We start from the raw sequence: 17,332 nt of genomic DNA on the forward strand, positions 1-17,332 counted from the left end.
TGCCAGAATGAATGATTATAATTGGAAAAAAAATATTCAATTAATCTTATTAAATACCAAGCAACATTGAACTAACACACGTAATTAGGTATTCTAGAACTATCTTTAAAGTCATTTATAGAGATCATGCTTTGGAATTACCTACCGGGAATGGAGAATTAATAATACCTAGGACTTCGAAGTTATAGTAATAGTTATGGTGGAACTGAGGATGGGGAATGCAGCTGCAAGCATCGTGAAAAGCAGGGCAATTCACTGCAATGGTCAAGTGGACAGAAGTAAACATTCACTATAATATACCAATTAATTCAACACCAACCTAAGATGTATGCAATCCAATGCAAGAGCCAGAACAATTTAGTTCAGAAAATAAAGCAACCTGCAAAATACAAAAGTGTAAGGCTCGACCCACAATGTAAGCAATTCAATATAGCAGTTACAATTTTTCTTCACGAGGTACCAAGGCTGAATTGCTTCACAAGGACCCACCTAAGCCCGCTTTGCTTCATAAAGTAAACTATCCCACAGTATATGATAAAATGGTAAGTATGTTAGTTACTTTGACAGTGTGAGCAATTCAATACAACAGCTGCACCAATTTTCTTCATGATGTAAGTTACCTATTACTTGAAGTAACCTGCAAAATATGATAAAATAGATTAATAAGGGTGTTAGTCACTTCGACAGTGAGAGCAATTCAATACAGCAGCTGCACCAATCATCTTCATAATGTAAGTTACCTGGGCCAATTTGCTTCATAAGGTAAAGCAACCTGCAAAATATGATAAATTGTTAAAGGCGTTAGTCACTTTAACAGTGTGAGCAATTCAATAAAGCAGCTGCACCAATTTTATTTATAATGTAAATTACCTAGGCCAATTTGCTTCATAAGGTAAACCAACCTGCAAAATATGATAAATTGTTAAAGGCGTTAGTCACTTTAACAGTGTGAGCAATTCAATACAGCAGCTGCACCAATTTTATTTATAATGTAATTTACCTAGGCCAATTTGCTTCATAAGGTAAACCAACCTGCAAAATATGATAAATTGATAAGGGTGTTAGGCTCCCTTTGACAGTGTCCAAACAAAAGCTTCCTTCCGAAAAGCCATTCAATGCACAATTCACATGAAGAATTCAGTTCTCACAAAGGAAACTAAATCTTCAGAAGAAAAATCATATTAGAACTAGATATTCATTTTCTATCAATATTTCAAAACATTTTTTATCAATGAACATGAATCAGAATAGATTTAAGTTATCAAAGCCACGGCTAACTCATAGCATGATGCAATAGGATAGATACTACAAGGAACTTCAAACCTCATATATATAAGCTACAACGAAAATTAGTCACAATTTGAAATCATTCAAGAAAATTCGTGCATAAATTCTTCTTTATTGAATTTGTGCATAAACTTTGTGAAGGCTGTGGTGATTGGAAGTGGCACTTATTATTACAACATCTGAAAAAAAATCCGTTTTCAATTATGCTTTGATGGATATACATACCCTATTCCAGAGCTCCAATTTGAGCACAGGCAGCCAGGGTACTAGTTTGAATTTGTTTAAGAGTCTCGAAAGCCTTCTCAACAAACACACTTTGAACATGTTTCTCAAACAGCTGTCCTTTTCTATGCTTCCACATTTTGCATACATGTCTACCATAATTTGTGTATAGAGAGAGATGATTATGCATCTCTGTGTACACAGATTTCTTTGAGGCATTTTGCCAACAGTTCACATGCCTCGTCTATGCTTCCACATTTTGCATACATTTCTACAATATTTGTGCATAGAGAGAGAGAAGGGGGAGGGGGGAGTGTGGGGTTTTGTGAGACCACGTTTCTTTGAGGCATTTTATCAAACTGTTCACATGCCTTTTCTATGCTTATACATTTAGAAGCATCTCCCTATATACACACATTTCCTTGAGACATTTTTCTCAAACAGTTTGCATGCCTTTTCTATGCTTCCACATTTTGCATTCATGCCTACCATAATGTGTATAGAGAGAGGGATGATTATGCATCTTTCGATATATACACATTTCTTTGAGGCATTTTGCCAAAACAGTTCACATGCCTTTTTTATGATTCACCATTTTGCATACATTTCTACAATATATGTGCACACAGAAAAAGAGGGAGTGAGGGAGAGTGAGATCACATTTCAGCATGCCTCATCTCTGTTTCCACATTTTTCATACGTGTCTACCATATAGGTGTGTACAAAGAGAGAGAGAGCAGGGGGTGCATTAGACCACATTTCTTTTAGACACTTTGTCAAATAGTTCACGTGCCTTGTCCATGCTTAGATATTTTGCATAAAATTTTACAATATATGTGTGAACCCCTCACTCTCTTTACATACACACATATATAGATATACGCATGTGTGTATATAAATTTACCTACCAAAACACATAATAATTGGGTTCTTCAAAACCCTCAAAAACATCAACTCTCCTAATTAATAGAAAAACTTCTAGCGAGAACAGAAATTTAAATTTCAAAGCTATAGTCAATCCCTGGGAGCATTATTACAGTCACCCAAATCAAACAAAACAGCCCCAAAAACATCTAGACACATCCCCATTTCCTTTTTACTCCTTTCTAAACCTGTTCCACATATTGGGATTGGTGCATGATATAGAAAGCAGGCAAGGCTTAAGAGTCTACCAAATATCCCATCCCATCCACTATATTGTAATCACATCAACATTGTTTAAACTTTTTTTTTCAAAAAGCCAAAACACCTACTGTTGGGTGTGACTTTTGATTAAGGACTGGTATTGGCAGTGAGTAATAGGACAAGCCCAAGGCAGGTAAGGTCACTTCAAACTCAGTACTAACTACTAACCAGGATCTAGTTATCTAGAGTTGTACTTCTCTTTTCTGAACACAGACCATTTCAAAATATTACAGCAAAGGTCAAGGAATTAACTTTTAACATAAGAAGAAAATTACCACCACCTATAAATATGAGAATGAGTGAGGTACTGTGATGTTTTCACACATCGCCCCATTGCAAATGGGAATCCCCACTTTTCGCTTCTTAAGTCAGTAGTTTTGCTTTGTTTAGTTAGCTTGGCAATAATTTCAAAGTTTCTAGCCTTAGGGTGAACAGGTTTTGTCTTGATAAGTCTAGAAGTGGGTCCAGGAATTAAGTTGTTAAATCAGGTATAGTGTACGGATGAGCTTCAAGGATTGCAATTTTGAATGTGAAAAATGAAATTATGAAAATATGAAAGCTTGGTTTAAGGAATGTGGGCATCAGTGTTGTGTAGTTGTTGTTATCATAATGAAGCAAAGCTTGGTTTAAGGAATTTGTCTATCTAAACATCATCTATCATCATCATTATTCTTAGGTCTTAGATTAGATTCCCAAGCCCTTTATTCCTTTTGATATTTCTTTGTTTGAGAGAAGTTACTTTGCAGGTTCGAGCTGCAATTCATAAATGTAGGTCCCTTTGTGATTACCAACAAGATCACATCATATTCACTGAGTCTATCCATTTGCATTGTCAAGACCTAACTAAAGAAACCTTGGGGTAGCCTTACTTGATCACATTATTTAGCATATAAGGTTTCCTTGTTCAAGACAGGATAGAATGCTTAGTATTTTATTCTGTGTTCAAGGTTTCATTTAAAAAAAACATCAACATGAGGGTGTTTTGAGTGTGAGGATGTGAAATGGATGCAAATGAAGCCTTAAAAACAAGCATGGAGCATCAAATTGTTCAAATGACTGTTTAGCTGGCTCATAATGCCCACAGTAAAATACCCAGGAGTTGACCAAATCTGAACTTGAAACTTGAAATTTGAGGGGTCAACCCAGCATTTTGTAAATTGTAGATTGAATTAGAATAAGACATTCATTTTGTATCATTATTTCAAAACAATTTTTATAAATGAACATGAATCTGAATAGATCTGAGTAAGTTAGCAGAGCAACGGCTCCCTCATAACATGAGGCAATATGATAGATACTACAAGGAACTTCAAATCTCATATATAAGCTACAAAAAAAAATGACACAATTTAAAATCATTCAAGAGAATTTGTGCACATGTTTTTTGAAGGCTGTGCGTGCCTGGAAGTGGCACTCATTATTACAACGTATGAAAAAAATCCATTTTCAATTATGCTTTGATGGATGTCCAAACTCCATACCCTATTCCGAAACTCCAATTTGAGCACAGGCAGGCAGGAGGCTGGTTTGAAAGTACATAAAAATTTCTAAAGCCTTTTCAACATACACATTTTGAACATGTTTCTCAAACAGCTGTCCTTTTCTACACTTTCACATTTTGCATACATACTATAATGTGTGTATAGAGAAAGATTATTATGCATTTCTCTCTATATACACAAGTTTCTTTGAGGCATTTTGCCAGCAGTTCACATGCCTTGTCTATGCTTCCACATTTTGCATACATTTCTACAATATATATGCATATAGAGAAAGAGGGAGAGAGGTGAAGTGGGGGGGTTTGAGAGCCCACATTTCTTTGAGGCATTTTTTCAAACATTTCACATTCCTTTTCTATGCTTCCACATTTTGCATACATGTCTATGATAATGTGTGTACAGAGAAGGATGATTATGCATCTTATGCATCTTTCTCTATATACACATGTTTCTTTGAGGCATTTTGCTAAAACAGTTCACGTGCCTTGTCTATGCTTCCACATTTTGCATACATTTCTACAATATGCTGTGCATACAAAGAAAGAAGAAGATAAAGTGGTAGCGTTGTGAGACCACATTTCTTTGAGGCATTTTGTCAAACAATTCATGTGGGTGCCTCTCTCTCTCTCTCTCTCTCTCTCTCTCTCTCTCTCTCTCTATATATATATTATTATTATTATTATTATTATTATTGTTGTTATATGTATGCTAGCTGTAAACAAAACGCAACATGTAAGACATTAAATAAAATCTTATAATTGGTACAAAACCAATTTATGAACAAGGGATGCAATGCATCAAGTTCTTGCGAATAGTGTTAGGCTATGTATTTAGAGTTAGGATTAGGTGCAATTAGTAGTGTGATGTTGTATTCATTTGAGGAGAGTGCAATAGTCTTATTGGCTAAACTAATTAAAGAATTGAATTGAACGAATGCAATAGTATCATGCCTTCGGCAGAAACTAAATAACCAGTCAATGCTTCAGTAAATAGAATAGTATTGCCTATAGCAAGTACTAATAAGAGTTAATTATGCCGAGACGCATCTACAATGACATCAAAATGTCCGTAAACAAAAAATCCATTTTTGAAACAATTTGACATGCAAATGATGGGTAAATGCATGAAATATGTCATGTTTCAGCTTTTGTGGAGGTGTAATTTTATTACTCCAAATAAAATAGAACCCTCGCCACTTGTCTCTAGTCACAGCTTTTTGCATGCAGGACTTTAATGGATTTGTATTCTTGGTGTTTAGTATTTTAGAAAAACATTTATTTTACAGATGATTCTCTTCTAGTATAAGATATCTCTTGGCATATTTTACATATATTTTTTTAAATATAGATATACTAGTACACACACATATATATACATATACATAGACATATACATATACATACACACATTAAACCACACACAAACATACACATATATATACATACATACGTACATGTGTACATATGTACATGTATATTATATATGTGTGTACACACACGCACATACACATACATATACATGCATACATACATGCATACATATATGTACATATATATATATATATATATATATATATATATGTACATGTACATGTACATGTACATGTACATGTATGTATAAGTACATGTATATATCTATATCTATATGTATGTATATGTACATGTATATATCTATATGTATGTATATACATATACATACACAAATACACATACATATATATACATACTGTGCTTATCATTTTAGATGATGTGGATCATATAGACCAACTCAACGCTTTTTTCCCAGCAAAGCATAGAGACCTTGACATGGATCATATAGATCAAATGAGACCTCTCAATGCCACTCATTCCAAGCAGCTCTTTTGTTGGCATGCATTCTTACAACCCTCTCTGCTGTCAGGATTCGAGGATCTCGTTGAGTTCTTAAATGCTTGCGATTGTCTGCCTTTGTCACTCGAGGGCTTAGGGGCACAGCTATATAGTAGATCTTGCAAAGATTATTGGCAGTCTCTATTAGATAAATTGTCCATAATATTGCCGGGCAACACCAAATTGAGCCTTAAAGTCAGTTATGATGGCTTTGACGATGAAGAGAGAGATATACTTGGATACAACATCTTTCTTCATTGGATTAAGGAAAAGTGCTGCCATTGCAGTATGGAAGGGATCAGGGTGGAGTATCAGTAAACTATACAGTTGGGAAAGACTTTTCATTAAGTGTCATGTTGAGGTGTAGGATGGTGGTAACATATGAATGTATGATCAAGAGATTTGGAAAGGGAAGTTGCAAACCAACAGTCACCATATCAACTTTGGTCTCCACAGCAATCCATTCAGATTCACTCTCAGTCTCAACCGAACACTCATTTTCACAATTTGACGCTAAGTGCTCCTTTTTTAGGTATACATTTCCATCAATTTCACATCCTCACTCATCCTAAGGAGCAATCTAAGGAACAATACATAGAAGAACATTTTGATTTGATACACCACAAATGAATTTAGATCTACACATACTCAATAAATGGAGTTATGAAATGAAAGGAGAGGTGACTTGTGAATGGGGGAGCCGCCAAGACCCATGGAAATTTACTTATAGGCATTTTAATTTTAATTTGCCTCATTTTATATATTAATGTCCACTAATTATAAGAAAATGTGCTTTAACTTAATCAACTGCACAAATAGAATGCAATCCCCATTACAGTCATGAGATGTATTGAGAATATGAATTACAAAAAACCCATGGCATGAATGAATATTCCAAATGGATGAATTTATTTAGACACTGACAAGCTTCATAGCCTAAGCAAGATTCATAAGAATCTTTACCTGACAATCTGGGCGCTTTGCCAACCATGGTCATTCAGAGTTCCTACGCTCAGCTTGTAGCTAGCCGATTTATTGCGTTCTGTACAAAAAACACCAAAATTAAAACTGGTTTAATTTTATTTTTTGCATAAAAAAATTTGACAAAATTTAAATAAAAAATTGGCGCTGGTGCAAAAAATAAAGGTAGTTATGGCACAAGTATTATATTTCAGAAATAAAACCCTAAAAGGCCAGGGCCTAATTGAAATATGTTTGGAAAGCAACACAAAATTGTTCCAACACTGCAGATAAAAGCAAGGGAGGGTTAAAAGCCATTACCATCCTGAAACAAAAAACATTAAGAATGAATCAATTAATCTTTAGGGTGTTAAATTTAACTAAGAGGAAAGGCGTGCCCAAACTATGCCTCGCAACGAAGACGGAATCAGAACTGACCTCAGAACTGACCTTTGAAGGATTTGAAGTGATAAAAGACAAATGGAAAACAAAACGAGCAATGCTCAAGATTTCAATTTGAAGCCCATTAAAAAGGCTTTGTTAAAAAACCAAGATGTACGAAGTCTTCTGAAGAGAAATCTGCCATTGCCTTTTAAATGAAAGCTTTGCATTGAAACAGCACACATGGAAGCGCATGATGCATAGAATAAATGAGAGAGCAACATAGATTGTTAATAAACAGATGTGGCATTAAGCTGTTTGAGGGCACGTCCCCCAAGGCATTAAATGTTGTCACTTTTTAAATCGATTAAATTTACTTCTTTTAAGTTTTGAAAGTAATCTCCATATAAATGATGTCTCGTTAGTATCGTGTCTGCTAGGGATATTAAAGAATTGCATTTCATTTCATCAATATCTTTAGCCTATAGGGTAAAGGTACCACTAGTAGTTATAGCAAATTTTGTGCATTCTAAGTTCTTAAACGGTACATTGAATTTTGACAATTTTTTTGTTTTCTTTGTATATGACTTAAGTGCTTATAGCTATTGTTTCAGCTCCTGGGTAGCTATGACAAACATGGTGAGATTCATTATGCATGCAAGGGTCAAAAGTGGTCATTTCAAGTTGACGTCCGATACATATTCTCTATTGACCCATTAACCATTCGCTTTGACCACCACCACAAATTTTTACAACTGATCCAACACTTACACACAAATGCCCAGTAATCGTTCACTATTGGTACCAATAAAGTTGCACAATTCCTCTAATTACAAACTTTTTTTTGCAGCTATTGGCCCACTAGATGATTTTTAAGTGGGCTTTTCTTTAGCAAAATCCAATGAACGGTTATCAGAACATGAACAGTAATTTGACCCCTTCCCCTAGATTTTTATTCCAAAAATTTGCTCATCAGCATTAGTTATATTTTCTGAAATTTTTTGGTTAATGAAGATGTTATAATCTATAGTTCCAGGACTCGCCGAGTCCTAGCGAGTCCCGAGCCGAGTGACCCTAGCCGAGTCTCAGGGACTTGTGACTCTCCAGGACTCGCTCTAGGCAAAAATCACTAGAAATTATTCTTTTTGCCAACATCTGCCTAGTTTTTGCAGAGTCCTGTCGATTTTTTGCCGCTCCAGGACTCGCTCTAGGCAAAAATAACTAGAAATTGGTTTTTTTGCCAACATCTGCCTAGTTTTTGCCGAGTCCCGAGTCGGGTCAGCCTTGCCGAGTCTGCACCGAGTCCGAGTCTCGTTTCTTTGGAACTTATAATTCAGAGAAACTGTATTAATGGCTAGCCCAGAAATATTGTCATCAATAATTGACCCAATCTCCTCACTTACTAGAGAAGGCATTTGAAAATATTAGCTTTCACATTCAGTTCACATGAAAATAGGGGGCATAACACTGTCCACTTGCTTTTTGCAATACTGTTGTAAACTGTTTTCATAATATAATTGTGGAAGCTAAAAAAAGTTTCTAATGCTAGATAGTTTTTTGGTTACTAGTAAAATAATACTGTACAGTTCCTTGGTAAATAAAGGGCTATCAATAGCTTTCTAAGAAGATAGTTATCCCTTGAGAATCAAATATCAAATATACAGAAAGTATCTATGAACTAGTATACCTATACTCTTAAAAAATATACGTAAAATAATGCCGAGAGATATCACATAATTGTCTTGCATGTTTATTAGGTGTCAAGAAGGACATGGAGCTGAATAATGCTGCACTCTCACACTCTCATTAAAGATGTAACAGTTTCATATACTTAGAAACAAGTGGCAATGATTCTATTTTATTCAGAGTAATAAAATAATACTTATAGAGAAACTGAAACATGCATGCATTTACCAGTCATCTACACGTCAAATTTATTCAAAATCAATTTTTTGCTTATGGATATTTGTATGTCATTGTAGATGCCTCTCGACATAATAAGACACAATCACATGCACACAGATATTTGATGGGAAAATATGCCCATCTTCCATTTACTTAGAATCAAAATTAAAAAACCCTAAAGAGTAGTGGTACACTACATACAACATTCCTTAAATAAGGAATGACTCCAAGAAATCTCCCATAGAAGATACAAAGATGGCGTCTTTTGTTATATTTTCTACTCGAGAAATGAGCATAATCCCTAATGATAGATGCCTACATATATAGCCCTTTATTTAATAATCCTTGACTTATTTAGTTGACAGGTTATTGGTATAAAAATGCCATGAGATAAGCTTTATTAATTTTGTGAGTTTACGAAATTGCATGCATTCAATGCAAACACAAACGCAAGAATTCAAACATCTAAACTCTATATTGGTGTATTCCCATTTTCATGTGGTTTTGTTTTCATTCTGTTTAAAATCATTCATATAGAATAAGAATGTAAACGCAAGAATTCAAACATCTAAACTCTATATTGGTGTATTCCCATTTTCATGTGGTTTTGTTTTCATTCTGTTTAAAATCATTCATATAGAATAAGAATGTAAAGAATTTGATACCCAAATAACAATAATAATAAGTGAAAGAATATGAAGAATTTGATTGCATAATGACAATAGTAAATTTGAAGTTTGATAGCCACATAGAATAAATAATAAGCGAAAGAATATGAAGAATTTGCTTAAATAATGGTAAAATTGATATTCTAAAAAGTCTCTTAAGAAAATCCTCACCTGCAACTCAGGCATCTTGTACAAACGAAATTGAATGGAGAAACAAACCTCAATTTCAATTTCAAAAGATTAAAAAAATGACTCCCAGAATAAGTGATTATAGTTTAAAAAAATATTAAATTAATCTTATACAATACCAAACAACATTGAACTAACACACGTCATTAGGTATCCTAGAACTTCAAAGTCATTTGTATAGATCATGCTTTGGAATTACCTAAGGGAAATGAGAATTAATAATAATGCCATATTGCAAAAGCAAGAAAGAGAAGAAAGCCATGCCATGAGATCCTTATGAAACTGCAAGGTTCTTTGAAAAAAAATTATTGGAAACCTATTTAGTTCAGGAAACTAAAAATCATCCATGAAAAAAAATTATTGGAAACCTATTGAGTTCAGGAAACTATAAAAACCATCCATGAAAAAAAATTATTGGAAACCTATTGAGTTCAGGAAACTATAAAAACCATCCACTTAACATGGATGGCATATCAATCCATCAAATCCCCTCCTTGGGGAAAAGCAGGCTAAAGACATATCCCAAACTGGCCATACAGAGCTTAAAGTTTTATATCTAAAACAAAGTAATACCTAGGACTTCAAAGTTATGGTAACAGCTATGGTGGAACTGAAGATGGGGAATGCAGCTGCAAGCATCGTGAAAAGCAGGGCCATCCACTGCAGTGGTCTAAGTGAACAGAAGTAAACATACCCTATAAAATACCAATTAATTCAACAACAAACCAAGATGTATGCAATCCAATACAATAGCCAGAACAATTTTCTCCAAAAGATAAAGGTACCCGGTCCAATTTGCTTCAGAGATTAAAGCAACCTGCAAAATACAATAGTGTAAGGATCAACCCACAATATATGCAATTCAATATAGCAGTTAGACAAATTTTCTTAAGGAGGTATCTAGGCTGAATTCCCACCTAGGCCCACTTTGCTTCATAAGGTAAAGTATCCTGCAAAATATGATAAAATGGTAAGCATGTTAGTCACTTTGACAGTGTAAACAATTCAATACAGCAGCTGCACCAATTTTCTTCATAATATAAGTCACCTAGGCCGATTTGCTTCATAACGTAAAACAACCTGCAAAATATGATACATTGATAAGGGTGTTAGTAACTTTAACAATATGAGCAATTCAACACAGCAGCTGCACCAATTTTCTTCATAATGTAAGTTACCTGGGACAATTTGCTTCATAAGGTAAAGCAACCTGCAAAATATGATAAATCGATAAAGGTTTTAGTCACTTTGACAGTGTGAGCAATTCAATACCACAGCTGCACCAATTTTCTTCATAATGTAAGTTACCTAAGCCAATTTCCTTCATAAGGTAAAGCAACCTGCAAAATATGATAAATTGATAAGGGTGTTAGGCTCCCTTTGACAGTGTCCAAACAAAAGCTTCCTTCCAGAAATCCATTCAATGCACAATTCAACTGAATGATTCGATCCTCACAAAGGAAACTAAATCTTCAGAAGAAAAAGCAAATTAGAACTAGACATTCATTTTGTATCAATATTTCAACACATTTTTTATCAATGAAAATGTATTGGAATAGACCTCAGTGAGTTATCAAAGCTACGGCTACCTCATAGCATGATGCAATAGGATAGATTCCACAAGGAACTTCAAATCTCATATATATAAAGCTACAAAGAAAATTAGTCACAATTTGACATCATTCAACAGAATTTGTACATAAATTCTTCTTCATTGAATTTTGCGCATAATTTTTTGTGAAGGCTGTGGTGATTGGAAATGGCACTTATTATTACAACATCTGAAAAAGAAATCAGTTTTGAATTATGCTTTGATAGATGTACATACCCTATTTGGAAGCTCCAATTTGAGCACAGGCAGGCAGGATGCTGGTTTGAATTTGTTTTAAAATTTCTAAAGCCTTTTAAACAAACACATTTGGAACATATTTCTCAAACAGCTGTCCTTTACTACGCTTCCACATTTTGCATACATGTCTACCATAATGTGTGCATAGAGAGATGATATACCCTATATACACACATTTCTTTGAGGCATTTTGCCATCAGTTCACATGCCTTGTCTATGCTTCCACATTTTGCATACATTTCTATAACATATGTGCATACAGAAAAAGAGAAAGAGGGAGAGTCAGGGGTTGTGAGACCACGTTTCTTTGAGGCATTTTTTCAAACAGATTGCATGCCTTTTCTATGCTTCCACATTCAGAAGCATGTCTACCACAATGTGCATATAGAGAGAGATGATTATGCATCTTTCTCTATCTACACATATTTCATTGAGACATTTTTTCAAACAGCTCGCATGCCTTTCTATGCTTCCACATTTTGCATAAATGTCTACCATAATGTGTATAGAGAGAGGGGTGACCATGCAACACTTGATATAAACACGCACATTTCCTTGAGGCGTTTTGCCAAAACAGTTCATATGGCTTTTCTATGCGTCCACGTTTTGCATACATTTTTACAATATATGTGCATAGTACATAGAGAGAAAGAGAGAGAGATTGTCAGAAAACATTTCTTTGAGGCATTTTTTCAAACAGTTCAACATTATTTGTCTCTGCTTCCACATTTTGCATACATCTATACCATATAGGTGTGTACAAAGAAAGAGGGAGCAGGGGGTGCATGAGACCACATTTCTTGCCATGCATTTTGTCAAACAGTTCATACGCCTTGTCTATGCTTAGACATTTTGCATAAATGTCTACAATATATGCGCGAACCCCTCTCTCTCTCCTTACACACATATATATGTATAGACATATACATATGTGTGTGTGTGTATACCCACCAAAACACATATAATAACTGGTCCCTCAAAAGCCTCAAAAACAACAACTTTCCTAATTAATAGATAAACTCTAGGGAGAACACAAATTCAAACTTCAAAGCTATAGTCAATCGCTGGAAGTAAAATTTTGCTATAAACAGTGGTCCAGATCAAACAAAACAGCCCCAAAAACATCAAAATATATAATATTTCCTTTTTACTCATTTCTAAACCTGTTCCACATATTGGGAATCGGGATTGGTGTATGATACAGAATATGCAAGGCTTAAGAGTCTACAAATATTCTCCACAAGCTTCCATGCGTAAAAAAATTAGATATTAGGTAATCATAACTGCAGGGCCATTTCAATGATCAACTAGCTCTTCTGATAAATATCACATCCCATCCACTGTATTGTAATCACATCAACGTTGTGAAAACTTATTATTTTTACAAAAAGCCATAACACCTACTGTTGGATATTACTTAAGGACTGGTATTGGCAGTGAGTAATAGGACAAGCACAAGGCAGGTCAGGTCACTTCAAACTCAGTACTAACCAGGATCTAATATCTAGCTGTACTGCTCTTCTCTGAACACAGACCATTTCAAAATATTACAGCAAAGGTCAAAGAATTAACTTTTAGCTTAAAAGGAAAATTACCAACACCAATATATATATGAGAGACTGAGTGCGGATGTTTGAGTGTGAGAGTGTAATGTCCCCTACTGGGAGGCTGCCAATTCCCAATGATTAACATACATCACTATGCATTATTATGTCTTAAAGCAGATTATTAAAATTAAGGAACAATTATGATTCATAATACATTTGACAGTTACTATACTTAGGCCCCAATCCTTACTTCTTTCCTAATCATCAACCCTAACGGAGGATGGGGAATTACTCATCATAGGGCGCTTGGAAACCAGTCTACAAGTAGGCTCCCTCGAGGTTTCAGGACTCTGTCCATATCCCATTGTGGGCTTACCTGTCTTGTGTGGTATTGCTCAGCCTCCCTCTAGCAAAACCAACCTATCCTCATGACGGGCTATGGCGGATGATAAAGGAATGGGCTATCAGTACACTAACTTCTAATGTATTATGAATAAATATGTAATTAAGTATGACTGTCATACCTATTGCAGTCTCTATTAATATTACTATTAAATTCTGCATAAGAACATTATCAAGCCTCGTATATTAAGCATACATATTACGCACATCCCCATGCATACCACCAAGAACAAGGATGTTACTGCCTGTAAATAACAGTTCTGATCTGATCTGATCAATGGTGATGTCACTGAATGCTTTTGATTCCTTTCCTTTATATCTCTCAATGTGAGGGAGAGGTCACACCTCTTCATCATGTATGCCCTTTGGCAAGAGACGCACCCTTTCACCATTAGCACCCTTTGAAAGAGTGCAACTCTTCATTATTTCTGCCCTTTGAAAGGGACACAACCTTTCACGATCAGATCTGCACTTCTTATTTAAATAAGATCTGCACTTCTGATTCCCAAATTATCCCCCCTTCAAATGAGTTCTCTTCTCCCTTTTATACTTCATACTGGGGGAGTCGCAACTTATCATTTCATGCCTTTTGACCATTCATTATTACAGCACCTGAAAAATAATACATTTTCAATTATATTTTGATGAATGTCCAGACTCCGTACCCTCTTCCAAAGCTCCAATTTGAGCACAGGCAGGCAGGATGCTCATTTGAATCTGTTTAAAAATTTCTAAAGCCTTTTCAACAAACATATTTTGAACATATTTCTCAAACAGCTGTCCTTTTCTAAGCTTCCACATTTTGCATACATGTCTACCACAATGTGTGTATAGAGAATCATATCTCTCTATATACACACATTTCTTTGAGGCATTTTGCCAACAGTTCACATGTCTTGTCTATGCTTCCACATTTTGCATACATTTCTACAATATATGTGCATACAGAGAAAGAGAAAGAAGGAGAGTGGGAGAGTGGGGGGTTGTGAGACCACATTTCTTTGAGGCACTTTTTCAAAAAGTTCACATGCATTTTCTGTGCTTCAACATTTTGCATACATGTCTACCATATATGTGTGAACCCCTCTTTCTCTCTTTACAGACATATACATATAGATATACACATACATACATACATACATATATATACATACATATATATATAGTATATACATATATATATATATATATATATGTATGTGTGTGTATGTGTATGTATGTATGTATGTATAGTGTATACATACATACATACATACATATGTATATGTATATGTATATGTACATACATTTGCATTTGCATTTGCTGTGCACATGATCGTTATATTGATTTTTTAAGGAAGAAAGCAAATGATTGCTAGATAAAGATTATTAGTCCCTGCCTTAAGCAGGGAACTAATGTTTTCATGTAACTCAATTAGTTTGTCAAATGAAATCAAAAATATTTAATTCTAAAGTTTTAAGTATGATTCTTTTGATTTTTTTTATTTTTCAAATTATTTTAATTTTTTCCTAAAAACATTATTGGCTGATAGAATTTTCCTGGGGGCTTAAATAAATTTTCAATAACAAAAAATATAGAAATTAGTTGGCACTGTGCTTACCGCAAGTGCTCTATACAATTTCATTAATGATTTTGTAACTTGAAACAGGCATTTGTACAGGTTTTTTAATGACTCCAGTTGGCATTCGTGGCAGTTTTAATCTGTGTGTCATTCATTAAAAAAACTACACTGCGTTCATTGCTTCTACAATTTTGTTGCATTCTCATTTGGCAGGGTGAAAGATTTAAGGAAGCAGACCATTTTGTTTGCGAAAAGTTTCCTAAGAAGACTGCATAAATACAGGTATGATTTGTCAGCAATTCTTAGTTGCAGAACGCTACCATTGTTTCTCTGTTTTTGTTAGTAAAAAATTTCATTATTTGTTTTTTAATTAAAACCCCTATTTTTTTTATTGCTCAACTTCATTGTTATTACTAATGTGGGTATTTTCCAGAATCGCTGATTATTGCCTGAGACTTTCATTCATTTATTTGTTCACTGACAGGGGTTTTAGAGAACAGTATCCAGACTTTTTTGCAGGAGCTTTGTTTACTGTGACTTAATTTGAAGAATTTTCATTTAGCTTCATTTTCATTTTCAAGACTTTTGGCTCTATGGCCAATGTATAGGCTAAGGCTACTGATATCCTTCTGCACAGACACTTTGTCCTCAATGTCGTTCTTGTGTTGAGAAAAATTCTCCTTACAAAATCATAGATTTCTCGCTTGAAACGAAGCAGAAGAGCGGAAATGTTTTTTTTTTATATTCCGTTGTCCACAAAATTCGCCACAACAATGGCAGGAATTTGAGGTGTTTCTGTAATGCATATGAACTTTTTTATCCAGCAAATCAATATCAGATTGGACAGTTTTGTTGTCCACTTGCATTAGGGATCTTTATGAATTTTGAAAGCCGCGATTAAGAGGAATTTTTTTAGTCTGCATACCACTACAGGCTGGTCTTGTTACCCATTAACTACTCTTTGATCCCAACAAACAATTTCGAGGGGCAAACCATCCTCCCACCAAGTCAGACATTCGCCTATCAAATATTTGTAGGGAAAATTCTATAATCCTATTCAATTTGACCCTTCCATTGGTGTGAACTTATAGGTTAAAGCTCGGGACTCTTTTTTGCAAATGTAGATAGAAATCTGCATAATACCAATTCCATTCTTATTTCCCTGCAACTGGTAGGGGTTTCACCTTCAAGGTTGTTTGTGCAGTTGCAACAAATAACTCAAGACAAAATTTGTGTGTATATTACAACCATTGCATTTCATGGCAGTTACAAAACCTGGGCATGCTCCATTTTTTCCGTTTGCATAATAGTATTACAGTATCAGCATGGCCTGTAGCCTTCTTACATTGCCTACTGGTGCACTAGGCCTATCCTATGCATTCCGTGTTTATTTTTCAAATTCATTTTGTACTGACATTTTGCATTTCTAATTGAATTTGAGGTTTTGTATCGAATATTGAATGAAGTATTCTTTAAATGAAACCCGTGTGAATTTGATAGGGATAATAGCTATCCTTGTTGAACGGAATCATAGGATTATAAATTTATAATTTAAGCAGAATACAAGGACACTAGGGCTCATTGAGATTGAAGTTGTGTAATTATTTTGCAAGTGGGTATGATAAAATAATCACAATGAGTAAAGTGGATTCCTGAACCTTCCTCTTTTTCCTTTTTCCTTTTTCCAGTTAGCTAAAACTTGAGTGAGCATACATCTGGCTTTACCATTCATGGAGTTTGATAGGGATATTCAGTATTTTAGTAGTTTTATTATGCAACGCTTTTTGAATGGATTCGGGGGCATATAA

The 17,332-nt window shown here is 34.7% G+C and overlaps 1 long non-coding RNA gene across 13 annotated transcripts in view; it reads right to left on the bottom strand.

The window, feature by feature from the left end:
- Nucleotides 1-269: 269 nt before the first annotated feature.
- The window catches only part of LOC131046607 (uncharacterized), a 35,358-nt gene continuing 18,295 nt past the window's right edge, over nucleotides 270-17,332 (bottom strand). Inside the window, exons 5-15 of one of the 13 annotated variants that reach the window (XR_009106038.2) lie at nucleotides 11,473-11,504; nucleotides 11,343-11,374; nucleotides 11,213-11,244; nucleotides 11,082-11,114; nucleotides 10,950-10,981; nucleotides 10,738-10,859; nucleotides 7,025-7,103; nucleotides 1,001-1,032; nucleotides 871-902; nucleotides 741-772; nucleotides 270-637 (exon numbers count right to left, since the gene is read on the bottom strand). This is a non-coding gene — a long non-coding RNA (uncharacterized LOC131046607). Of the gene's footprint in view, nucleotides 638-740; nucleotides 773-870; nucleotides 903-1,000; nucleotides 1,098-7,024; nucleotides 7,104-10,737; nucleotides 10,982-11,081; nucleotides 11,115-11,212; nucleotides 11,245-11,342; nucleotides 11,375-11,472; nucleotides 11,505-17,332 lie in introns of all 13 variants that reach the window. The other 12 variants (XR_009106046.2, XR_009106045.2, XR_009106040.2 and 9 more) reach the window with 12 other exon arrangements.

This window comes from Cryptomeria japonica, chromosome 10 (assembly GCF_030272615.1).
Source record: "Cryptomeria japonica chromosome 10, Sugi_1.0, whole genome shotgun sequence".
Taxonomy (NCBI): domain Eukaryota; kingdom Viridiplantae; phylum Streptophyta; class Pinopsida; order Cupressales; family Cupressaceae; genus Cryptomeria; species Cryptomeria japonica.